Source organism: Canis aureus, chromosome 21, assembly GCF_053574225.1.
Source record: "Canis aureus isolate CA01 chromosome 21, VMU_Caureus_v.1.0, whole genome shotgun sequence".
Classification (NCBI taxonomy): domain Eukaryota; kingdom Metazoa; phylum Chordata; class Mammalia; order Carnivora; family Canidae; genus Canis; species Canis aureus.
In genome coordinates this window covers 12,132,559-12,157,703 of record NC_135631.1, presented here as the reverse complement: position 1 = coordinate 12,157,703, position 25,145 = coordinate 12,132,559, and the positions used below count along the sequence as shown (strand labels likewise).

The 25,145-nt window shown below is 50.0% G+C and overlaps 1 long non-coding RNA gene across 1 annotated transcript in view; it reads left to right on the top strand.

Moving 5' to 3' along the window:
- The window catches only part of LOC144292547 (uncharacterized), a 56,058-nt gene that overhangs the window by 1,119 nt on the left and 29,794 nt on the right, over positions 1-25,145 (top strand). The window contains exons 2-4 of the long non-coding RNA XR_013359926.1: positions 4,945-5,359; positions 7,582-7,642; positions 10,092-10,281. This is a non-coding gene — a long non-coding RNA (uncharacterized LOC144292547). The remainder of the gene's footprint in view (positions 1-4,944; positions 5,360-7,581; positions 7,643-10,091; positions 10,282-25,145) is intronic.

The window sequence follows — 25,145 nt, the reverse complement described above, 5'->3', positions numbered from 1 at the left end:
GTGAGGAATTTCTCATCCAATCAGGTGATGAAAGAAAGAACTGCTTCTTCCTTCTTTGCCCCTTACCCCACCCTTTATCTGTAATAAGCTCCCTTTTCCCGGATTGCCACGGAGGAGGAGGAGAGGGTGGAAAATTATTCTTGTTCTGCTCCTCGAAAACTTTAAAATGCTATCACCATGGAAACTGCTCTTGAGCAGTCATGGAGCATGCTTGTGGGAGAGGGTGAGGCGAGAGGAGGGAAGTGGGGGGGAGGATGAGGATGGTGTTGGAGTGAGATGCACAAAGGGGTCTCCGTACCACCTCAGCTCTGTTACTTCTTTTGGTTTAGTTGATGCATAATGGAATGAGGCTATCTGGGCTGAAAAGTCTCCCTTAGAGCTGAGTGGGCACAGAGCCTTCTCTGGACTGAAGGGGTTTGGGGTAGCTGGGGATCTATTCCTCTGTGTGTGTGTGTTTGTGTGTGTGTGCACAGCTTTGTGTGTGTGTGTGTGTGTGTGTGTGTGTGTGAGAGAGAGAGAGAGAGAGTAGGGGGAGGGGTACAAAGATAAAATACAAACTCTGCCCTCAAAGGAATTTGATAATTACAGGGGGAAGAAGAACTGTGTTCTCTGGAATTTAGTACGCCATGTAGTTTATTATATATTTCTTCTTTAAAATCCTTGTACTGACCCTGTCAAAATAATCATTCTCACTCCCATTTTACAGAGAAGGAAACTAAGGCTCAGAAAGCCAAGTGACTTTTCCAAGGACACACTGCCAGACAATAGCAGAGCTGGATTTGACAGCTGGTCCTCTATCTCCAAATGATAATGATCAGTTATTGCTTATTCCATGTCTACCATGTGTCAGGCACTGTGCTAGACACTTAATATATTTATAATTCTCACAGCCATGTGGACAGGGAATTTTTACTTCCAATGCACTGAGAAGGAAGCTGGGGCTCAGTGAAGCTAAAGAAATTTCCCAAGGTCACACAGTTAAGAGATGACAGCCAGCATTAAAACGGCAAATGGGAAAGTCAGGATTTGAACCCAGGTGTGCCCGATGCTGAAAAGAGCAGTTCCTTTTCCACCATGTTTTGTAGCCAGATAATAGAGCTGAAGGGGGTGAGAGAATGCTTGAATGCAGGCTGGGGCTAGCCTACCTCACCTCAAGAGTCCATCGTGAGGATGGGTGTCACAACGTGGCCACCTTGCACATATTATCTCCAAGGCCCTGGAGAGCCCTGGAGAGTTTGGTCCAAATGTGGGAGGTCAAGAGAAGGCTCCATGATGGGCCCAGGGACTAACCCACCCTAGGGCATGGATAATGGCAGGAGACCCCACCTCAGAAGAGGTAGACCATGGGCTTAGTGGAAGGAAATGGTTGAACAGGGGGGAAACTATGAAGGGCAAAGCATCTCACAACTCTTCCTTTTCTAGATGGAAAGGGAAGGAAATGTATCCATCAAAACGGGTTAAGTTATGCTGCGGTAATAAACATCCCCAGAGATCAGTGGCTTAATACTCTGAGCTTTATTTCTCTTCCATGCTACACGGTATCAGTTAGCCTTTGCTGAGTGGCAAGCCACTCCAAAAGTTGGTGGCTCAAAACAAGACACATTGTATATGTTCCCTGATTCTCAGGACTGGCTGGGTGACTCTTAGGAGTCTGGCAGTTTCGATGGGGGCTGGATACAAACCACTCACATGTTTGGAGCTTCAACTGGGACAGCTGAGGCCTTTCTCTGTGTGGTCTCTCTTCCTCCAGAAGGCTAGCCCTGACTCATTCACACAGCGGCTGAGTTCCAAGCCACAAAAGAAGGCAAGCTTCAATGTGCAAGCACTTTGCAGATCTCTGCAACACATCTTTTTTTTTTTTTTTTTTTTTATTTATGATAGTCACAGAGAGAGAGAGAGAGAGGCAGAGACATAGGCAGAGGGAGAAGCAGGCTCCATGCACTGGGAGCCCGACGTGGGATTCGATCCCGGGTCTCCAGGATCGCGCCCTGGGCCAAAGGCAGGCGCTAAACCGCTGCGCCACCCAGGGATCCCTGCAACACATCTTCTAATATTCCATTGGCCAAAGCAGGTCACACAGCTAAGCAGGTTTAAGGGGTGCAGAAATGGACTTAGTCTCTGGATGACGGGTGGGGGGGTAGTAAAGTCATGTTGCAAAGGGGAGTACACAGGGATGGGAGGGATATTGCAGCCATCTTTACAATCTGCCACATGCTGCTCATCACATCAGCTGGAGAAAATCTGCCCATGTCATCCTCATTCCAGGACCTAGGCTGTGTGACTTGATCTCACTGTGGCTCGATCTCACTGTGACTTCTAGTAACTACCACAGGCATCATTTCTTGAGTGCCTACTGTATGCCAGGCAACTTAAGGATGTCTCAGAGTGTTGTCCTGTCATCTTTCTAAAGTAAAGGTTATTATCACTGTTTTGAAGCTAATGAAGCAGAGCGGTTGGGGAACCTACCCAAGGTCACACATCTGATAAGAGGCAGAGCCAGCACTAGGACCCAGGTAGTCTGACCCCAGACGTGATGTGCCTTCCAGAATGTTATGTTCTTCCTTCAGCTCCTCAGAGAGAGGACAGAGGGAATAGTCCACAGGTGACTCTGGTTTCCTGCAAGAAAGGTGGCTGAGGTGACCTTTATATCATTTGTTCACTTAGTCATTTATTCATTTGATCCATAATTATTTAAGTGCCTCCATGGACAGGAAGACCAGTGAACAATACAGACTGGATCCCTGCTATCATGGAGCTTATGATTTGAAACTCCCACTTCTTATCCCAAAGTCAAGAACTCTGTAAATTCTCAGCTTTAGAAAATGGGGAGTTTCCAAGGTTGAGGAGGCCCACAGGATCTCTACTCTAGCAGAGTTTGCCCAGGAATCAGAGGAGCTGGAGGGCAGAGTTCCAGAACTTGGGCTGCTTGGGAAGCCCGGGAAGCTGGCAGCCTCAATGATGCATCTTACAGGAGCCACATGTTTGCTCAATGAGGAGCAAAGTTACTGAGAAACGCATTCCACGCTGTGGGCAGAGATTTCCTGGCTGCTTCCTGCATCCAGAGAAGTTGGGCTGAGGGCTGAGAGGGAGAGGAGAGTTCCTGGATCCCATGCAGATGAGCTCCCTGGCAAATGAGAGCTAAGGACAGGGGTCGTGGTCTTGTTCAGCCACCGTGGTCCTAAGAGCTCCCAGTCTGTGTCACCCCAGATGTACACTTGGGATCACCTGACCCAGCCTTCTCTCTCTGCCCCCACCATGCTTCAGAGCGCACAGCTTGGCTGTTGCATGCTTGTCACATGGTCATTTAGCTCCCTCTGGAACCCCTCCAGGGATGAGGAACTCACTACCTCCAGAAGCAGTCTGTTCCAAAGTCCTTCTGATTCTTTGGCTACTTTGCCCAAAAGCCCACACAACCCACATGCCATCAGCTATGTAAAGCCAGCACATGCCAGGATGCTGTTGTGTCCTGGGTGCAATGACATTCTCCTGGCGGGTGGGCTGCTGGGGGGTGGGGGGGATGTTATGTGAGCATGCATGGCCCCAGGCAGATGGGCCTGGCTCTGCCAGGCTGTCACTCAGATATGCTGGAGCCTCCACTCACTCTGGCTCCCCGCGAGTACAACTATTTATAAAAGATGAGGCCTGCCAGGGAACAGGGAGAGGCTGAGGCATCTGCTCCCTCTGCCCGGGGGGCCAGCACTCACCAGGCCCTTCCCTGATTGAAGGACCCCCAAAGGTCCTAGTCCATCAGCTCCCAGTGAGCGCCACCGCCTCTCTGCTTGCCCTGCGCTCAGATGGACCATCTCAGGGATGGGGCTGGGAGTGGGGGATGTGCTCTACTCAGAGTGGCAGTCCCCTTGTCCTGCCCCCATCCAAAATCAGCTTCTGGAGAGGAGAGGGCAGCTCCTCTTGCAGGGGCGAGGCTGTGCCCCCCTTTCTGAACATGCCGTGCTGTTTCTCTTACAGAGCTAACCCCTAGCCTCCGGGGCTGACTCTGCTGAGACTGGAAGCCTCTTGAGGGCAGGGACCACAGAGTGTTCTTTGATGCCAACCCTGAGGCCCTTAGGGTCCTGCAGGAGCAGGTACTTGCAGCAGGCAGTGTAGCAAGGGGGGCATGGAGCTGGCTTGGGGGCAGTTTGGAGCAGGCCCAGAGATGTGGGTTCAAATCTTGACTGTACCTCCATTTTCTCATTCGTCAGGGAAGGACGAAAGAATATCTACCTCTCACGGTTGTGATCATGTTGCATATTACCTGTCATTACATTTTTCACTACTTAATGAATGGAAGGAGCGCTGAATTAGTCAGAAGGCCTGAGTTCTGCTGCCCCTGGTGCAAAGCAGCATGATGTTGGGCACTAAATCCCTCCTTTATGAGCCCCGGTTTTATCACGGGCACGAGGGGTGTGCTAATGACGGTGACATCTGTCCTCTTTCTCAGGGCTTGTTGTGAGGCTGAGATGGGGGAAAGCCAAACTGTAAAGTGCTTGGAGTGTTTGTGCCAATGGCAGCCACGTTGGGCTGTGACCCAGGGCCCCAACAAGCCTGTGAAGAGGATGAGAGAGTGGAAGGATTCAGGGTAGATAGATTTCACAAAATGAACGAGCCCCAGGCCTGGGGAGCTTAAATCAGCCCCTTCATTTACAGTTGGTCGCCTTTGGGGCAAACTGGGTCACCTCTCGTGAGTGTGTTTTCTTCTCTGGAAAATGGGAATAACACTGTTTCCCTCATGAGATGCTATGAGGAAAGCAAGTTTCCTGACTGGAGACGGAGGGGAAGGCTGGAGTGTCCTCATGGGGGGATTCCCTGGGAGTAAGAGAGTGATGGAAGGGTGCGGTCATAGTTACTGGTTCTGGAGTACCCACTGCAAGCCCTGCCAGGGCTCTTACTATATTACTTCGAATACAATAATCCCACCATGAGGACATTGTCTTCTTTGTTTTACAGATGGGGAAATGGAGGCACAGAGCATCATCTAATGTCACAGGTTTAGCAAATGACAGAACCAAGAATTGGAGAGACTGTGGAGAAGGGGGAACCCTCTTGTATTGCTGGTGGGCAGTGTGGAGGTTCCTTAAAAAGTTAAAATAAAGCTACCCTATGACCCAGCAATTGCACTACTGGGTATTTACCCCAAAGATACAGATGCAGTGAAACAGCAGGACACCTGCACCCCAATGTTTATAGCAGCAATGTCCCCAATAGCCAAACAGTGGAAGGAGCCTCGGTGTCCATCGAAAGATGAATGGATGAAGAAGATGTGGATATGTATACAGTGGAATATTCCTCAGCCATTAGAAACGACAAATACCCACCATTTGCTTCGACGTGGATGGAACTGGAGGGTATTATGCTGAGTGAAGTAAGTCAATCGGAGAAGAACATCATCATATGGTTTTACTCATACCGGGAATACAAGAAATAGTGAAAGGGATTATAGGGGAAAGGAGGGGAACTGAGAGGGAAAAATTAGAGAGGGAGACAAACCATGAGAGACTCCTAACTCTGGGAAACAAATAAAGGGTTGCAGAAGGGGAGGCGGGAGGGGGATGGGGTGACTGGGTGACAGGCGCTGAAGGGGGCACTTGATGGGATGAGCACTGGGTGTTATATGTTGGCAAATAGAACTTCAGTAAAAACAAATGAAAAAAAAAATGTTAAAATGGAAAACAAAACAAAACAAAAAACAGAGCCAAGAATTGAACCCCATGTTTCTGGCACCAGGGCTTGGCTTCTGCAGTCACATCATGCTTCATCCACAGAAAATTTCCAAGCCCTTCTAAATTCATCATGGAGGGATTGAGGGTAGCCAGGCCACTTTCTAGAGGGTCAGAGGGCTGGGGTGAGTGGGCAACTCCCCAGGCTCTGGCTGCTAAAAATCCCTTCAGGCAAAACCTAAAAGAGTCTGTCCTGGAGGCAGTTCAGGTTGGGGTGTGGTCGGCAGAGACTGTGTGGTACAGGGGATTAAATTGTGTCCCCCAAAGGATATGTCCACATTCTAGTTCCCAGTACCTGTGAATGTGATTTTATTTGAAGTAGAGTCTTTGCAGATGTAATTAAGTTCTGGAGCTCGAGATGAGATCATCCTGGATTTAGGGTGGGCCCTAAATCCAATTACTGGTGCTTAATAAGATAAAGGAAAGAGAAATCTGAGATACACAGACCCAAAGGGAAGGCCAGGTGAAGGCAGAGGCGGAGATTAGAGTTAGCATTCAAGAGCCAAGGATCATCAAGAGCCACTGGAAGCTGGAAGAGACAGGGGAGGATTCTCCTTTAGATCCTTCAGAGGGAGCGTGGCCCTTTTGACTCGTGGATTTAGGCCTGCTGGCCTCCAGAGCTGTGAGACAGCACGCATCTGTGGTTGTAAGCCACTTGGTGGTGATTTGATACTGGAGACCTAGGAAAAGTAATACAGGAGGCAGGATGTTGGCTGGGATGTGGCAGCTGGCCTGGGGCTCAGGGAAGGGAGCTGGTGGTCTTTGGGGTGAAAGGAGGGGGTGGGAGGAGTACAGGGCCAGGGTGACCATGCCAAGCTTCCTGCTATAAGATGCTGGATTGTGGGACCAGCCCTGGGCTGCAAGAAGAGAGGAGGGGGTGCCGATGCCTGGCCAGGCCCCTGTGAAACATGACTGCAGGTGCATGGTCGATTGTGCTGGTCCTCCCTGCAGCTCTGGAGCCTCGCTGGTCAGGGCTCCCAAGCGGAAGGTAAGGTAGCAATACCTTCTGTTTGATATCCCGGTGTAACAGTTCTCTCCGGGACCATAGGTGAGCATTTTGTGCCATCAAGGATCCAGTTGGCCTATCAGTGAGTGGAAGGGTCAGCTTTCTTGCACAGGTATGGAATGGAAAGGAGAGTAGGGGGCAGGAGGTGGCCCCTCGGAGCATCTGTGGATCTTGGGATTAGACTAAGGTGGAATGTTCTTGGCAGGAGGAAGTGGCTCCTGAGGTTTCAGGAAGACACAACTTTTATCTAGAAGAAATAAAGGGTGTGGTGTGCTTCATGCCCAAAGAGACACATCCTAGGATGATTTTCTAAAGAGCAGTTGCTTCTCTCACAGAAGACGGAAAGAGAAGGGATACTTGTGGACACGGGGAGGAGGGATGCTGGAGGGTGTCACCAAGTGTTGGGTGGGTGGGAGGCTCTAAGCCTGAGCCTGATGCTCAGACATTCTCGCTGGTGGGGAATTCCTTATCCCTACCCCGGGAGAGTGGAATTGGGCTCCACATCTTGGGAGAGTTTTATGCCGAACCCTACTTACAGATGGCAAAGGACTCTGTGTCTTGTGCCTGGTCCTCGCTTTAATCATAAAGTGGTGAGGGCGGGGGAACAAGCTCGAGTTGGCCTTGAAGGATGTGCAGGCAGAGGGAACAGTGTGAACAAAGGTGTGGAGGTAGGAATAAAAAGAAAGGGTTTCTAGAGAAGTGAAGTGCCCGGATCCCGGGTAGAGTTGAGAATGCGTGTGTAGCCCAGTGGGAGGCAAGGCTGGAGGGCTAGGGGTTGTGGATGAGGTGGGCACTCATGTTTCCTGTGGTTCCTGTGACACCAGGCTTCACATGTCTCTTCTCGTTGTATCCTTGTCATAGACTTGCAAGATACAGACTGCGATGCCTATTTTACAGAAGAGAAAATGGAGACTCAAAAGAGGTAAGTAAATTTCCCCCAGAGTGTGTTGTGAGGAGCTGCCCCACCCACGTGGAGGCAGGTTTGGAAGGATCTGGAGAGCCAGAAAGAGATGTTTGGACTTGAGGCCACAGCTAATAGGGAGCCATTGTAGATGTTTGAGCAGGAGCATGGCGCGATGAAAGCGATGCTGACAGAGACCCGACAGCTAAGTGGAAGATTGGTAAGAAAATCACAGTACAAAATAATAATCATAAGAGGAAGAATGGAAGACTCAGGAGTATCTTGGCTGTCTTGGCATCCTTGTCTCTTAGTCAGGGGGCACCTGGAGGTCAGGCTGAAACAAAGGCATAGCTGGGATGGAGAGAGGCTAAGAGACAAGGTTGGGTAGAGTTACGGGAAGGGAGAGGATATTGGGGGATCAAGGGAGAGAGGGGACTGATGGGATCTAGTGGCTCTGGACAGAGAGAAGACGGGAGGATGAGCTTTAAGGGGACCTTCGGGATGGGTTTTTGTACCAACACCCAGGCAGGACCAGAAGGGCAGCCACATAAGCCGAGGGTTAGCTGTGGCTTGGCTACTACCCCACTGTGTGATCATGGGAAATGAACTTCATGTCTCTGGGTCCCTGTTTTCTCATCTTTAATATCCAGGGAATATATACCCCTCCCCTACCAAAAAAAAAAGTTCTGTTCCACTGTTCCTCTCTCTGGCCCTACTCCTTGGAGAGCAACTGCAGGAAGAACATCTCAGTCCCTCCAGCCCTTTCTGTGGAGCACCGGGATAGCTTTCCTCTAAGGGGACATTTGAACAGGCCTTGAGGGCAGGGATGAGACATCTGGAAAATGGTAAGGAAAAGGTATTCCTGGCTGAGGGCATGACAGGGGTAAAGGCACAAAGACATGGGTAGACCTAGCCCCTGAGGTCTTGGCTACTGTCTTATTATTCATGTCTCTACTGGCTCTGTTACTGCACACACTCCAAGCATCGGTGGACTCCAGTACATAGAAATCACTTACAGGTGGATTTTGCACCCTTTTTTTGGTTGAGACAAGTTGAGGCAGAAAGAATATCGCTGCTAAGAAGAGAGAACATAATGCTGAAGCCCTGTCGGCGCTGTGGGTGGTAACAAAGCTGTCAAGGAGCAGGCTGGGAGGAGAGGGTGTGATTGTAGTCACATTATTTTTGCTCCTAAATTGAAATTAAAGATCATTTCAACTCCAGATGCTAGAAAGGCCTGGGTTCATTACTTTCCAGGATTTTGTCCGTGCTCTCGTTCTACATTCAATTAGAGCAATTTAAGGTAATTAATTAAATTTGTTATTTGATTAATAAAGATAGAAATTCAGCTAAGTCGCTGTGAAGGAGGAAGTCATGTTGGGATTTGGTAGCAGAGGTTTGGGGAAACTCCTTCCTGCCTCCTGCTCTGCCTACTGCTCCCCCCAGTTACCCACCATATCGTTCATGGACCCCCTATCATTCCAGCTTGGGCTGAGGAGTGAGAGCTTCAGGGTCAGGGTCCTATGTGTGGTTGTGTTCTGGATGAAACAAGGAAGCTGGGGTGGCTGAACTAGTGTGGTCCACAGTGGAGAGGCAGGAAATGAGGAAGGAGTGGTTAAGGCGTTGCTTCATCTGGAAGAGGCAGGGTGCTGAAGAGGGACCAGACGCACAGCTTGGAGCAGGCTGGGAAGAAGCTGGACTGACACAGAGGTGGGGGCCGCAGAAACCAAGGCCAAACTGCAGGGGTATGGGGAAAGGAGGAGGGAAGGAGCCAAGCCAGGTAGAGCTGTGCAGCAGAGGCTGGATGCAGATGACAGGTGCCAGCCCTGGCAGTGGGTCAAACCAGGAGGAAAAGGTCAGGCCACACACTAACATGAGGAGTTAGTGTGGGTCGAAGTTTGAAATCCAGAGGGCTTCGAAAGTATGACACAAACTCCAAAAACTCCATATCGATAAATTCAATGACTTTTAAAAAATGTACTTGGAAATAAGCAAATGAAAATTTGTCAAGAAACAAATGAAAAAAAAAAACCTGGGGAAAATGCTGATGCTCATATCACAGAGTCTAAATCTTTAATATATAAAGAGTTCCTATAAATCAATGAGGAAAAGAAAAACATGAGAAAATTTTGGAAAGGTCAGAAATGGATAGTTTGTAGGAAAAGAACTAAAAACAGCTCGTAGGCATATGCAAAGTTGCTCATCCTCCCCATAATAAGAAAATGCAAATTAAAAGTGGGCAGAGATATCATTTTTGTCTGTCAGATTGGGCAAGTTTCAAAAATCTAATATACTGAGTGGAAATTGGTGCGGAGAAATAGGTGCTCTCAAACCACGCTGGTCCTCCCTCCACGGAGGGCAGTTGGGCATTACGGTTCAAAATTATAAATATACATATTGTTTGAGGTAGAGATTCAGCTTCCCAGAATTTATCCTACAGATAACATGAGGATTTATTGTTGCACTATTACAGCTTGTTGGGAAACAGCAGGAGAGCCCATGACTAGGAGGCTGGGAGATAATGAAGGTATAACCAGGCAGTGAAATACTACGCAGCCACGAAAAAGAAAGTGGCGGCTCCTCATGGCTTAATGAGCGAAGATTGTTGTTGGGTGAAAACAAAGCAAGGTCCAGAACAACGTGCATAGGATACTACTACTGAGGTAAAATAGTACATACTATTTTATACTATGTGTGCATTTTTGCTTATAAAGTTGTAGACTGTCCCTGGATCCTTAGATCACTTGCGTCTGGGAGCAGCGACTGCCCTTTGGAGAGGGGAATGACCAGGAGACAGGAAAGGGAGGGACTTCCTTTCTCCTGTATTTTCCCCTTCATGCCTTTTGAATTTTGTACCAAGTGTATGTGTTTCTTATTTAAGAGAATAATTTAAACCACAACAAAAAAACTAACACAGCAGACATTGGCACGGAAGGATGTCACGAAGTCAGGGTCAGAGATGCAGGGAGAGGTCAGGGCCAAGGTGATCTTCAGGCTCAAGGAAGGGAGGAAGGAGCCTCATCAAGCCCATCTCTGGAACGCAGACCTCATCTCTCCATCCTTATTCTGTGGTTGCTCAGTCAGGGAGGGCCTCAGGGGGTTCTCCAGGGGCCACTCCCACACCCTGGCATTCCACGCGGGGGCATGACGTTCCTTCCCTGCTTCCTTACTGATAGACCTGGAGGGTGGAGGTGACCGACTTGCCTCCCCCCTACACCAACCCCTCCCTTTTTCCTCCTGGGGATCTTATGGTGACCTGGGGTCTCCTCAGCTGGCTGGACCATGCCCTCTTCTCTCACTCCAGGCAGGGTGAAAGGGTGCAGTGTGTTTGGGAAGCCATTTCTCCCTGTCCACAGCCTCGCCCAGTTCCCACTGTGACCTCACCTGCCATCCTTTCCCATCGCCTGCTGTATCCAAGACAACCGACAGCAATTAGTGGGCAGTGAGGGGAGAATGGGGGGGCAGGCAGGGTCAGTTCAGCAGTCACAGCTTCCCGACTGAGGAGCCACCTGTTCTGTCTGAGGATCTCATGGCAGGAGGGAGAAGATCAGGCCTTTCATGAAATGCAAGGAGGCTGTGGGCGACTGCAGGGGCACTGATGGAGAGGCTAATTCATAGACCGGGGCCCCAGGCTCTGGCTGTTGTCCAGTCTTCATGGAGTGATGGGAACAGCATGAACGTGGAATCAGAAGAACTGGACTGGATGCCCTCCTCCAGCTCTGACTAGCTGTGTGACCTTGGGTAGGTTCCTTGACATCTCTGAACTTCTGTTCCTATTGGTTCATGGGCTCACTAGGGGCCTGCAGTAAAACTGTGCTTTGTAAACCCTGAAGCTTTAGTGATTCAGACTTTGTGCTCTATAGCCAGAGAAGTTGAATTTGAATCCTAGCCCTACCGTTTGACCTTGGCCAAATGACTCCTTCACCTCTGTGTCAGGTGCTTTTGCCATGTAACAAACACCCCACAACTCAGTAGTTCAGTGCAACAACCATTTGTTTAGCTCATGGTTAAGTGGGTCAGCAGTTGTGGTAGGGATCAGCTGAGCTGTCCTGGTTGGGGCAGGGCTCAGCTGATCTTGGCTGGGCACTCTCATGTGTCTGCTCTAAGTTGGTGGATCCCCTGGGACTGGCTGTTTAATTTGGCCTCAGCTGGGATGACTAGAACTACAGGGCCTCTCTCCACGAGGTCTCAGCCTCAGCAGGCTGACTCGGGCCTGTTCCCAGGATGGTTAAAAGGCTTGGAAAGCAGCAAGAGAGCAAGCTCCAATGGACAAGCACTCCTCAGGTCTCTGCATTGTGTTTGCTTCCGTCTCATTGGCCAAAGCAAGCCACATGGGTAAGCCCTGTGTCAGGTAGGAGGGCATAACCCAAGGTAATGCCTTAATTCTCTCAGTTGAGGGAAAATGCTGCCTTTTGCATCTCCAGATGCAGATCTGGAGTCCTCCCCTGGACTGCAGGATGCATTTTTTGTTTCCACTTCTGAGTTGGGAAGAAAGTGGCCTGGGCATGTGTGTAATGGTTGGTTCTGGGAGAGACCTCAAGCAGCTATTAAGTTGGGATCCTAAACTTTCCCATCAAAGTTCACATGGATCAGCAGGCAACCCTATGCATCATGCACTTTGAAATATTTTCTCTGCACAACCCACATTTGCAGCAGAGCAAATGACCTTCACATGCCTGTTTAATGCAATGTAGAGACTGGAAGTACTGAGTATGTGATCTGGAAATGGGGTTGGGGATCTCTGATGCTACCAACAGTCAACCAAAGTACAGCTGTTATGACTTTGGACAAAATCAGAGGGGCTGTCGTTTTGACTTGTGCAAGCTCTCCATAGATGGGAAGAGGGGGACTGATTTTATTAGACTTTTCTAAATCTTGAAAACAGGATTTACACAACTGTCTTCACAGATCCCAGGTTGGCAACCACAAATCTGGTTCACTCCATGATTCTAGGGGTCCTTTCTGAGCTCATCCAGGGACTCCCAGGAAGGTGAAAGGCCATTCCTCATTCATCTCATCTTTGTTCTCCCCTATGTGTCAGGTCCCATTCCAGACACTGAAGATAGGACAGTGAGCCAAATCAGATGTGGGTCCTGCCCTCATGGAATTTATGGTCTAAGGGAGACAGAGATTAATTGATTGCAAGGATAAATGTAAAATTATATGGCCAGATGGTTTTCTTTCTGAAATATTAATCTTGCTTCCTTCCCTGGCATTTTTTCCTTTATGGGGCAGTTGGACTCAGAACATTCACTGCCATAGGGGAAGGATGACCTAGAGGAAGTCAGAAGTCAGTTCTTGCCTTTTGAGTGTCAAAAAATGAAGCTTGGGTCTGTGTGTGTGGGGGGGGGGGGTGCAGAGGAGGATGGAAAGAACCAAAGATTTGGAAGGTACAGGATGCTCCAAGTCCTCAGCCCAGATGCTGTGGAATGGAGAGTGTTGGGAGGAGCCATGCTGGGTGGGCTCTGGAGATGGACCAGATGCATTGCTCTGACTCCTCCCTGCTCCCCACCCAAACAGGTTTGGAGGACCTGAGAACAGAGAGGACCTGTGTCACCATCCCCAGGGTAGAGCTTGGGGAGGTGGAAAGATCCCAGACTATTCCCTGAGCCAGTATAGCCCAGATTGCACGGTGATTCAGAGTATAGAGTCTTAAGGCAGCCTTGAGTCTCCTGGGGCAGGGTTACCTCTCCCACTCCCCAGTTGAAGCTCATCCTGGGGGCAGAGGTAACCAGCCCTCCCACCTCCTCCCACTACTGGGCTCATACCTGCATTACTAGATGAGTTGTGTTTCTTTTGTTTTGGGATGGAAAATATTCCTCTGAGTTTCACTTTTTTTTTTGACACAAGTATATTTGTCACCCTGGTTCCTTGAGCTGGGCAGCACCTGGTATTGTTTCTGACCTCCTGACCTACCCACGCTCACCCTCTGAAAGAAAAACCCGTATGTGGGGTTCTGGGGATCCTTATGGGGAGAAGGCAGAGGAATCATTGAGTCTCAGCCACAGGATCTCCCCTGTCCCTGGAGCCCTTCTGGCTGGGCCACCCACTGGGGCCTGCCTTCTGGAGGCAGAGAGCACTAGAGTGGAAGAGAGAGGTAGGGATAAGCCTGGCCATGCCCCTAAGCTGGCCATGTGACCTGCACCCCTCAAGTTCTCTTCTGCACCTGTTTCCCCATTGGAAAGATGGAATGTGGGCAATCTGGCCAGATGAGGTAAAGGCTAGAAGACCAAGAATGAACATCACAGCAAGGCAAAGAGATTACTGAGCAATTCTGGAGCTGGGAGCCAGGCACTGTGCTAACAGCCAGCCTGGATCATCTCATTTATTCCTCCTATGTCCCCACGAGGCGGACATTACTGTTATTCCCACCATGTAGATAAGGAAACTGAGGCCAGAGAGCTCAAGGAAGGTGCTGAAGGTCTCATGGTATTTAGCAAAGCTGGGATTCCAGTGTTGGCTGTTATATTTCAGAGCACAAGCTCCACACACTCTCCATATTGTAGGGCACTTACAGAGCTTTGCCTAGGAGTGGGGGTCCAAAGGACATCTGAGACCATCGTGTACATACATTGTACACAAAAGGAGATTGGAGCTCAGAGAGAGAAATGGACTTGCTTAAGATCTTATGGCATCCTAAATGCCACACTGAGTTGTGTAAAATGATAAACGCTATATGTAGCTTTTGGACAGATGTATTTGAATCTACAAAAAGGGCTTTCTAAGCAGGCTAAAACGTCTCAAAATGGAATATCCTAACTCTGAAAAGTGCAGGTCCTAGGGAAGGCCTGTGTGGAGAACAGGGGAACATTTCTGGTGCCTGTGAAGACCCTCCTTCTATGCTGCTTGGAGCTAAAGGAACAAAATGGGGCCACCATCTCCTTCACCTGCCTGGACTTGACTAGAGAGGCAACAATCAGAGGGGTGCTGGGACGTAGGACTAGGTATGCTTACTGCAGCAGGGTTTCCAAGAAGGAAAACTCTGAAGCCACCTAAATGTCCAACAAAAGGGGACTGGTTAATGGGGTATCATAGAAATATATTGGGTCTTTGTCCCTGCTTCCTGACACAGCTCTGAAGACCCTTGTGATTTCCTGAGTGATAAGGTTTTTGGGGCATCTTTTGTTCTAATGAAGCAACTCTTGGCAGGTCCCTAGACAGCTTCAGGGTGAGGGCTGGTCATCAGAAAGACCAAGCCTTGATTAGAAGCCTGGAACTCTTAGCCCCAAGTCCAACCACTGGGGAGGGGAGACAGGCTAGAGATTGATTGAGTCAGTCACCAATGGCCAATGATTTAATCAATCGTGCCTGTGTAATGAAACCTCCATAAAGACATTTAAATGATGGTGTCTAGAGAGCTTCCTGGTTGGTGAGCATGTCCAGGTTCTGGGAAGACGGCTCTCCTAAAGAGGGCGTGGAAACTCGGCACCCTCTTTGCCACCCCCCCTCCCCATACCTTGCCCTGTGCATCTCTTCCATTTGGCTATTCATGAGTTTTACCCTTTACAATGAACCAGTAAATGTGTTTTCCTGAGCCCTGTGAGCCATTCTAGCAAATTACTAGACGAGGGGGTCAGGGGAACCCCTGATTTATAGTTAGCTGATCAGAAGTATGGGTGGCCTAGGACTTGCAGCTGGTGTCCGAGGTGGAGGCAGTCTTGTGGAACTGAGCCCTTTAACTTATGGGATCTGATGCTAACTCCATATGGAGTGAATGTCAGAACTGAATTCAATCATTGGACATCCAGGGTGTCAGGGAGTTGGAAGGGTGGGTTGGAAGAGGCACCATGTATTTTGCTGGTGTCAAGGAGGAAAAGCCGAACTGTTTAATATACTACAGTGGTTTTGTTTGATTCTGGAATACAAGACAATGAGAACTGTTTAAAATGGTATTATAGAAAAAAAAAAAGTCTAATGGCATGGGAATATTTTCCGGTATAAAGTTAAGAATAAAGTGGGTTACAATCTAGGATGTACCATCTGATCTCAATTTTGTAAAACAAAACAAAAGTGATATGTATAGGTGGTTATAACTTATTTCCACTTCGTTATGCTTTCTTGCAGTCCTCCAATTTTCTGAGAATGTATCTGGCTCTTGTAATCAGATCACCCTCACATTCTACCATTCATGGTATTTCTGTAAAACAAGAAGGGAGTGCCTCAGCAGGGAGGGGTCTGTCCCTGCAGGGGGCTCAGAGGGCCTGGCCAGCCACCTGCCAGGAAAGCAGGGAGGTACTGGAGCAGCAGAAGGAGGCAGGGTAGTGTCTACAGCCCTTCCCAGGGCCTCTGAACCTTTAGCCAGTATCAGTGGTGTTTTCCCAGATTGAGGACTGAGACCCCAGACCCCAGGCATCTGCTCTGTGCCAGGCTACGCTGCCAGCAAGGAGAGCTCCCTGGGGAACTTGTCAGTGCCCACTCACACTAAATAAGCCACTGGCTTATTTGTTCATTCACTCAACAAAAATTCACTGAGCACCTACTATGTACCTGGCAGGACAAACTCATGGTGCTTCATGTTTACTTCGGAAAGTACGCAGCGTCTGCTGTCTCCAGTTCGGGTATGTTAGCAGCTGTGGATGTTCAGCATCCAGATCCATTAATCCATTAGGGTTTGCGAAATGGTGAGATTCTAATCCTATCATCCCTTCCTCATTTATTAGCTGAAATACTTCCAAAAAGGGGAATGTCCCTCATCTACAATTTTGGTACCCAGTGGCACAGTTTGTAAGGGAAAGATGGTATAAATGCTTGATTCTTTCCTCTTATTTACCAGCTAATTTCCTTTTAATGGAGTGGTGCTAACAGTTAACACTTGCAGAGCACTTACAGATCACCGAATGTTTTTATCAACACTATCTCATTTAATTATCACAACAACCCTTTGAGATAGACAGGACAGATGGTGTTATTTTTTTAATGTTTTATTTATTCTTTTGCCGACAAGAGAACTGAGGTCCAGAGTAGTTAAGTGACTTACTCCAGCTCAGAGAGCTACTAGAAAAACCATCACCCACCGACAAGGAATCCAAACTCTGTGCCAGATGCTATTCTCTAAATGTGGATTTCTGCATTTGCTTCCCACAGCTTTAAGAGATAAGAAGGGGCGGTGACTGGCCCCATTTTACAGATGGGGAAAATCCAAGGCCCAGAGAATTAGCTAACTCTCTGGAGGTTAAATAATAACAGTGCTTATTATTTATTGAGCTCTTCCTGTGTGCCAGGTGCCTCGCTAAGTGCTGAAAACAACACAACACAGCATTCTGCTGTCTATCCGCTGTGTGACGACTCCTTGCCACATGTCAGGCACATTGACTCTTCATAGCAACCTTATGTTAACCCTATGGGACGATAAGGACACCGAGGCTCAGGGTGGCCGGATCCAAATCCCCAAATCACAGGGCTTGTATGTGACTGAGCTGTGTTCCAGTCCAGTTCTCTGCATCAAACTGTTTCAAGCCAGTAGACAGCCAGGACTGGAGCTTAGATCTTTGTATCGGTGTCCCTGCCGCCTCCTCTTTCCCTTTCCAGCCTTCAGGGAATGTCTAACAGCGAAGAGAGAACTTTTCCCCATGGGTGAGTAGCTGCCTCCTGCCTTCTCCACCCTCCGATCACCCACCAGGGAGAAGCCAGAGACAGGCTGCCGCGTTTGGCGTTAATTGACAAGGAGAGGGAGAGCCAACAAGAAGAAGGGGAAAGAACCTCATTACCTGCCACAGAATGAGCGATTTTAGTGCCTACACGATGTCTTCAGACGTAGCTGGCTCGGCCTCTAATTGTTCTTTACCACTTTTCTTCCAGAGGCGGGATAGTAAACCCATTCAGCCCCACAGGGATGGAAGGGACAGGGAAGCCACTTGGGCTCGCAGGGGGCGGGGCTGCCCAGAGGGGAAGCCCCCTTGGTCTCAGGGGCGCTCTGGGTTCCCACCAGACAGCATCTCGAGGCCCTACATCATGATGGCCTCAATAACAGGTGTGATCCCGGCCTGGCAGGGACCTGTCAAGAATGCGCATCCTTAAAGGGACGCTCTCCGGCTTAATGAGGTGCTGTGGCCTGTTTCCTGCACACAGAGAGAGGCTCTTTGGAAGGCAAAGGAGATGGGGGAGAAGACGGGAGGAGGAAAAACAAGAATCCAATTAAACCCTCAATTCGAGCAGAGTAAATGAATTTGACTTTAGGTGATCAAGAGGGAGAAAACTTCTAATTAGACACCCGGCAATCCTGGGGCTGAGCACGCTCACGACCCGCCCTCATGCCCGCCCCAGTCACTTTTTAGATAAATGTTAAGGATTAGAATGAGATGTAATTAAAATCCGTCAATGCCATACACTTGCTGCTGATGGGGTTTGAGGACCGCTCACCCACTTTCTTCCTTGTCGGGAGCCCCCGCCCCGCTCCCAGCTTCCGTGCTCTGATTGGCTCTTGCAGCCAGCCGATCCCTTTCGAGGAGGAGGAAGCTCGGGGCAGGAGGGAGGGGGTGCGCGGGCAGGAGGGGCAGCCTCTGGGGGGCCTTCTTCAAAGGCCCAGAGAGGACAGGGCTTATCTGGACACCGGTGGGTTGGCCAGAGGTTGCAAAGTGGAGGCCCTCGGGCAGTGTCTGGCGCACACGTGAGCCTCACGGATTTGAAATGCATTTCTGCCCTGGCCAAATCTGGATATTTCACATAAATATTTAGGTTTTCCGTTTTCTTTTGAAACATCAAAGATCTGGCCGTACTGGGCCTGTATTCTTGCACAGTGACAGTTGGCTCAAGCTGAAGAGCAGCCACCATTTGGACAGGATGTTTGTGCCGCAGCTCAGGACATCCCTGTGGCCTGACTCACCCATCGGTGAGGCCATTCAGCTCCCCGGGGCACTGGGGTGTGTGAGCTCTGACCTAGGTCTTTTATTTTTTTAAGCTTTTATTTACTTATTTGAGAGAGAGAAGGATAGTGAGAAAGAGAGAGCATGAGCGGGGGTTGCAGGGGTGGGGTGGGGGGGTGGGGAGAGAGAGAAGCAGACTCTCCCCTGAGCGGGGAGCCGAATGGGATGTGAGACTCAATCCCAGGACCCCAGGAGCATGACCTGAGCTGAAGGTAGATGCTTAACCGACTGAGCCACCCAGGTGCCCCTCTGACCTAGGTCTTCTCTCTAGGGGAAGGGAGATGTCTAAAGATCAACTCCGAATCCCCCCCTCCCCTCCCCACACACCTTTGCTCTGGCTGAGCCCTCTGCTTGGAAAGCCCTTCCTTACCTGCATTCCCAAGCACCATTCAAGGCTTCATCCCAATGTCACCTCATCCAGGAAGAATTTCCTGTCTCCCTAACAGGCTTTAGGAGCTCTCCGTGTCTACCCCTAGATAGCGCCTGCCCAGTGTTGTGATGGTGACTGTGCTTGCCTCAAAGCAGGGTCTGGTCTGATTTGCCCAGCCTCCCTCTCCATGCCCAGCACAGGGCCTGGCCCAGGATTGACAACCAGTGGATGCGGATGGATGAACCGAATCCATCTGGGGGCAAGACCAGCTTGGGTACACACGGTGGGACCAAGGTAATCCTAGCGTCCTTTCCTGGCCCTCGTTACCCATTTCTTGTCTCCCTTTCCTCTTCCTTCTGCAGACCCCCAGCTCACAGGCTGGGGATCATTTACAGGAAGGTTCTGGGGATGAACACATCACCAAGGCCAGAGAATACACTTTGCAAATGAGAGTGAAGAGAAGCAACGCTTAACAAGGCCGCGGAAAGACGGGCTCGAGGTAGAATTGCAGGCATGGGCCTTAGGTCCGTGGGAAAGGTCCTTTTTGAAAGCGAGGTCTACGCAGTGACACATCCAGCTCCTGATTTGTGTTTCAGTCAATCTACTTCCCCTGCTCGGCTACAGCCCAGTGTCACAGGGCAATCCCCTTGACCTATCTGAACTCCAGGGCCGTCATCTGAAAAATGATGATTAGCGGTGCAGCCAGCGGATGTGCCCGGCCATTGGTTTTTCCTGACTGTAATGTAAGTGTCTGCCATTGAGCTTTTGATTGCAGAGGCAATGATTTCGGAGACATCTATCTAGAGTAAACACAACTAGCTAAAGATCCAGGCCACCCCACCCGTGAAGTCCCCCTTCTGGAAAGCCCTGGGGAACCCTAGAGGGCTGACCGCTGGAGAGAACTTGTGTTTCCCTTCCCACGCTTTAATTTCCGCTCTTAGGTCTTAGATTCACCAATAAAGAGTGAACCCACAAAGCCCTAGGCACCCCACCCTCAACCCCGATAAAGGTCAGGGCTCCGCACTTGCGCTCTGCCTCTCCCTGGGTCTTCCCTGTGTGGTCCTGGGGAACACGGTATACCCTAAACTTTGTTTTCAGAAATTCCTGGTGCTGGTTGCTGAGGTGAGTCTGGCAATCCTAGTAAGAACCGCAAGGGCTGGTATCACTGTGGATCAGCGGACTCCCTCCCCCTCAAATACCCTGAGCACGTTTCTTAAAAAGTTAAATTCTCCACACAGCCCAACAATTCCACTCCTGCATATCTATCCAAGAGGGATGAAAACCCATGTCACACAGGTCTTACACTGCAATGTTCATAGCAACATTACTCAATATTCATAACAACCCCAAATTAAACCCCGAAAAGTCCATCAACTGGTAAATAGATAAACAAAACATGGTATATCTATACCATGGAATACTATTTAAGCCTTAAAAAGAAACAAACTACTGATACGGATTAGTACACGGATGACCCTAAAATCTGTGTGAAAGAAGCTAGAAACAAGAGACTGCAGAGTGTATGATGCGATTTATACGAAATGTCCAGAAAAAGCAAATCTATAGAGGCAGAAAGTAGGTTAGCCGTTGTCTGGGGGCAGGCAGGGGGTAGGACAGGGACTAATATAAATGGGGTGCTGAAAATATCCTCAAACTGATGATGGCGGTTGCAGTATTTGCTAAGTTTACTAAAAATCATCGCATTGTCAACTTGAAGTGGGTAGATTTTAGACTATGTAGAATGTTCCTCCGTAAAGTTGTAGAAGAATCACCTTTTGCAGAGGAAGGTGGCAAGATGGCCCAGTGGCAGGTGCCCACCTAGGCACACCCCAGGTGCTTCAGAGGTGTTAGTTCTGTGTTTTTTTTTCCTTTTTGATGGCCTTACACCTGCTTCCTAGGCCATGCGGGGAGCCTCTGGCCAGGCCTCCTTCCTGCCAGGGCTTCTCCTTTTTCTCTTTCCAGCACTAGCTGCCGGGCTGCTCTTCATGAGCCCCTGTGCCCACGGACCTTTCCTGGCTCCCAAGTACCTGAAGGAGAAACCAGAAACCACCAGCCTGCAGGCTCTGCTGTGGATTTCCTCAGACTCTGGGAGGTCCCTTTCTTCCACTCCACCTTCAAATCACTTTCTCCCTGGCCCTGGAACTGACTCCCTAGGTTCCAATTCTGTACTTTTGCCTGGGCCATTCCTGCTGCCTTCCTGCTGTCCCAATCCTGAGGGCTGCACCTTCCTCAGAGCACACTTTTGGGAGGAGGAAGGGAGTTTGGAACCAGGCTGACCCAGCTGGTTCCAGACCTGGCTCTGCCACCTAGCAGCCAAGATGCCCAAATATCCCGAGCCTTGGTTTTCCTCATCTGAGAAATGGGTATGGTATTGCTGTCTAACATATCGAGTGAGTTAATGTCTTTCTTGCTCACGAGATTGTGATGTCCAAGAGTGCAGGGATCATGAACTACTTGCCTTCCTGCCCCCTCCAGAGTGTAAGCTCCTGGAGACCTAAGACAGTGCCTGGCACAGGGCTGTGTTCAACGGCTCATCTGTGAATGAGTGAACGAGTGAATGAATGACTATCTTGGTTGATTTTTTTCTAGTGCCTGGTGCATGTTAGGTAAATGCCCCTAACTCCCTCTTTCATGCCATTTTTTTTTTGAAGATTTTATTTATTTATTCATGAGACACAGAGAGAGGCAGAGACACAGGCAGAGGGAGAAGCAGGCTCCCTGTGAGGACCCCAATGCGAGACTTGATCCCGGGACCCGGGATCATAACCTGAGCCAAAGGCAGATGCTCAATCATTGAGCCACCCAGGCGCCTCCCTGCCATTCTTCCAACAAGCATTTCTTGGGTTTCACCATGCGCTGGGTCTTGAATGCAAGGTTCAGGCTGCAGGGCAAGAGCTGTGAGGGGTGTCTCTCTACCTCTCTGTCCCGTGTTACTTTGCCCTGACCTCCTGGCTCTGCTGCCCTCCAAGCCCGCCTCTAGGCCCTTGGGACTTGGTCTCCTTGGTATTTGATTCCTTGGTTCTCAAGTGTGGAGGCAGACAGAGGTATTCACTCACTCATTCATTCATTCATTCATTCATGTATTGAACCCATGTTTCTTGGAGTCCTGCTTTGTGCCAGCCAGTGTTCCAAACTGGAGACACAGCAGGGTGTGGGACAAACATCCCTGCCTATAATCCAATGTGTGGAGAAAGGTGACATAGTACTAATAATAACTAAGTAAATAAGCTAACTATTTTGGGGGGGGCGTCTGCTGGCAATGAATGCTACAGAGAAGATCAAGCAGGGAAGTGGGTGGTGGTGATAATGGTGAGAAGAGTTTCAGGGCAGACCTCCCAGAGAAGATGACATTGGGGCAGGTGCTTGAAGGAAGAGCTGTGCTAATATCTGGGGGCAGAGTGTTTCATGTAAAGGGCAGAACAAGTGCCCTGAGGTAGGAGACTGCTGTGTCCGGAGTGGGTGGAATGGGGGGAGGTGAGGACAGGGAGGGTGACAGAGGCCAATCAGAGCCCATGGTTAGGTCTTGAGCCTTCGTTCTGAGTGGAAGGGAAGCCATTGGATTGTTTGAAACAGGAGAGTGAAATGATCAGACTTGGTATTTTCAAAGGATTCCCCTGGCTGTTGTGTTGAGAACAGACGAGTGATAACGGCAGCTCACGTTATCAAGTCCTGTACCCATTTCAACTCGTTTAATCTTCAGAATACCACGAGGTGGGTATTATTACCCTCATTTTATTATTTATTTTTTTAAAAAAATATTTGATTAATTCATTTGAGAGAGAGAAAGAGAGCACAAGGATGGGGAGCGGCAGGCAGAGGGAGAGGAGAAGCAGGCTCCCCGCTGAGCAGGGAGCCCAGCGTGGGGCCCGATCCCAGGACCCCGGGATCATGACCTGAGCCAAAGGCAGACACTTCACCCACTGAGCCACCCGGGCGCCCTATTATCCCCATTTTAAAGAGGGGGATAAGTGAGTCTCAAGACTATTTGCCCAAGTTCACACAGCCCGTGAGTGACGGAGCTGAGTTTGAATCCAGACAGCAAGTCCAGCCCTAGCACTCACGTGCGTGCCTCCCACCGCTCGGCTTTGCCTCTTGTGTGGGTAAGAGCAAAGCTGTGAATTCAGTGAGGGACTTGAATGCAAAGCCTTGTTCTCCCTGAGAGCTGTGCGGCCTGGGGCCAGTTACTTAGCCTCTCTCTGTGTCCTCATGTCCTCATCAGGACGCTGGAGATCCTGATGCCAACCTTAGAGGGTGCCAAGATAGGACATGCCCCTGTGGGTGGAGGTCTGTGTGGGTAGGATTTCCCTAGGGGCTGAGAGCTAAGCTGTTCTGCTTGACCCTCCCAGGGCCCCCCTTCCCCCGTGTCCAGCAAGGGATGACATGACCTCTGAAGCTGGTGTCTCGTTGGGAGGCCTCGGCCGGTGCTCTCCCTTTCCCTGGGCCTCAGCCCCTGTGCAGATGCGGTGCTGGCCCACGTCTCCCTCGTCTCTGCAGTTGGGTGATCTCTCTGGGGAACCTGTGTCTACCCCTCCCCACCCACCAACTGCATCCCTCCAGCTCTGCCCCAGCCCTCTAAGAAAGCATGCAGGCGTGGAAATAGAGACCTGACCGAGTCCCCAGCCCCTCACCCCAGGCCCTGCTGCTGGGGAGACGGCTTTCTCATGGCCAGAAGACATTTAAACCCTTTGCACGTAGGGACTGCACTGTGAGAGCAGCCTTCGCGGTCGGGTCGGGAGCAGCTGCACTGCCTCGGCCTGCCCAGGACCCCCAGGGGCCTGAAGCAGATGGCTTCTCTCAGAGTCTAATTATCCACCCGCCCGGAGCCCCAGACAGGCTCTCGTGCGACAGTCGTCGTCCGTCTCCCTTGCCCTGGAGAGGGCGCAGAGGAAGGAAGGAGGGCAGCGTGCAAGCTGACCCACAGAGGTGGCTGGGAGAGAGACAGGCCCGGGGTGCTGCTGCTGGGCAGGATCATCCACTGCTTGAGCGTGTCCTTCTCTCACGGCACCAGTCACACCGGCTCATGTCCATGACTCCCGTGTCTGTCTGGATGCCCGAGAGGGCCGGAGCTGTGTCCAGGTATCTAGAGTCCTCAGTGCCTGGCACACAGCCCCGTACATAGTCGTTACTCCGTAGCTGGTGGCTGAACTGAATGTGTAATGGCAGCATTTTGCCACCGAGTATTTATTTTTCTTTCCTCTCAGGTTGCTGTCGGGCTACTCCTTGGCCAAATTGAGATTAGCCAAGTTGGCCTTAGAGCCCTGCCCACTTTACTCTCCACATTCTTCTCGCTTTTTATTTGGTATCTTCTGTCTTTTTCTATCATCGGTCAGCTGTCACGGAGAAAATATGCCATGTATCTAATTTATACTAAAGTGAAAGTGACTGATAGGACTATCTGTCATTCTTTACATTTCTATAATGGATAATCTGTAATCTGAAAAAGGATGAAGCTTAATGGCCACCTGCAGGTAAGCAGTTCAGTGCCTGCCTCTAGCCCGATATCCTAGTTCTCAGTTTTTAGCTTCTCCCTGTTTCCCCACCTTGTGCATTTCTGGTTCCACCACACCAGTAGCTCAGTGGCTCACTGGAACTTCAGAGATGATCCCAGCCATGCATAGTAGGATGGATGGTCCTCCAGCCTCTGCTTGAAACCCCAAAAACAGAAAGTACAGGTGACGGGGGAGCTCACTACCTTTAAGGTAGTCCATTCCATTGTTCTGCCGAAGGCTAGTAACTTCTCTCCAATAGTCCATTTTGCCCTCATCTGGCTTCTGGAGCAAGAGTCAAGTGGGATATTTCTGTTCCCTTTTACATCACAGCCCTTCCCCTAAAGACCTTTAGACTTGCTGCTTCCTGGCGACGCCCTGACTGTACTTTCCTCCCTCTGAGCCTTTGCTCTCTCTGTGCTCTCTGCTTCCTGAGGTCACTTTGCAGTCTGGGGTCCTACCTTGCTCTTGGTTCATTGGCAGAGCAGCTATGATGGTCAGCACCCTGAGCCTCCTGACCTCGCGATTCTTTCCCAGCTCAGGTTCTCAGAAATCCCATGAGGAGTGGGCTTGGGCAGTGCTAGCTGTTGGCATTAGCGAGTAATGACTGTCACGGTTTGTGGAGTGCTCCCTCGATGCCAGTACCTCTGGAAGGAGCCGTCTCCGACTGCCTAAGAAAACCCTCACAGCAGCGCCTCGGAATAGGCACTGTCACTACCCCCACTTCCAGATGGGAAAACTGAGGCAGAGGGACGTTTGGGATGTCCCCAACATCAAAGAGCTAAAAGCAATGCAGCGAGGAACCCGGG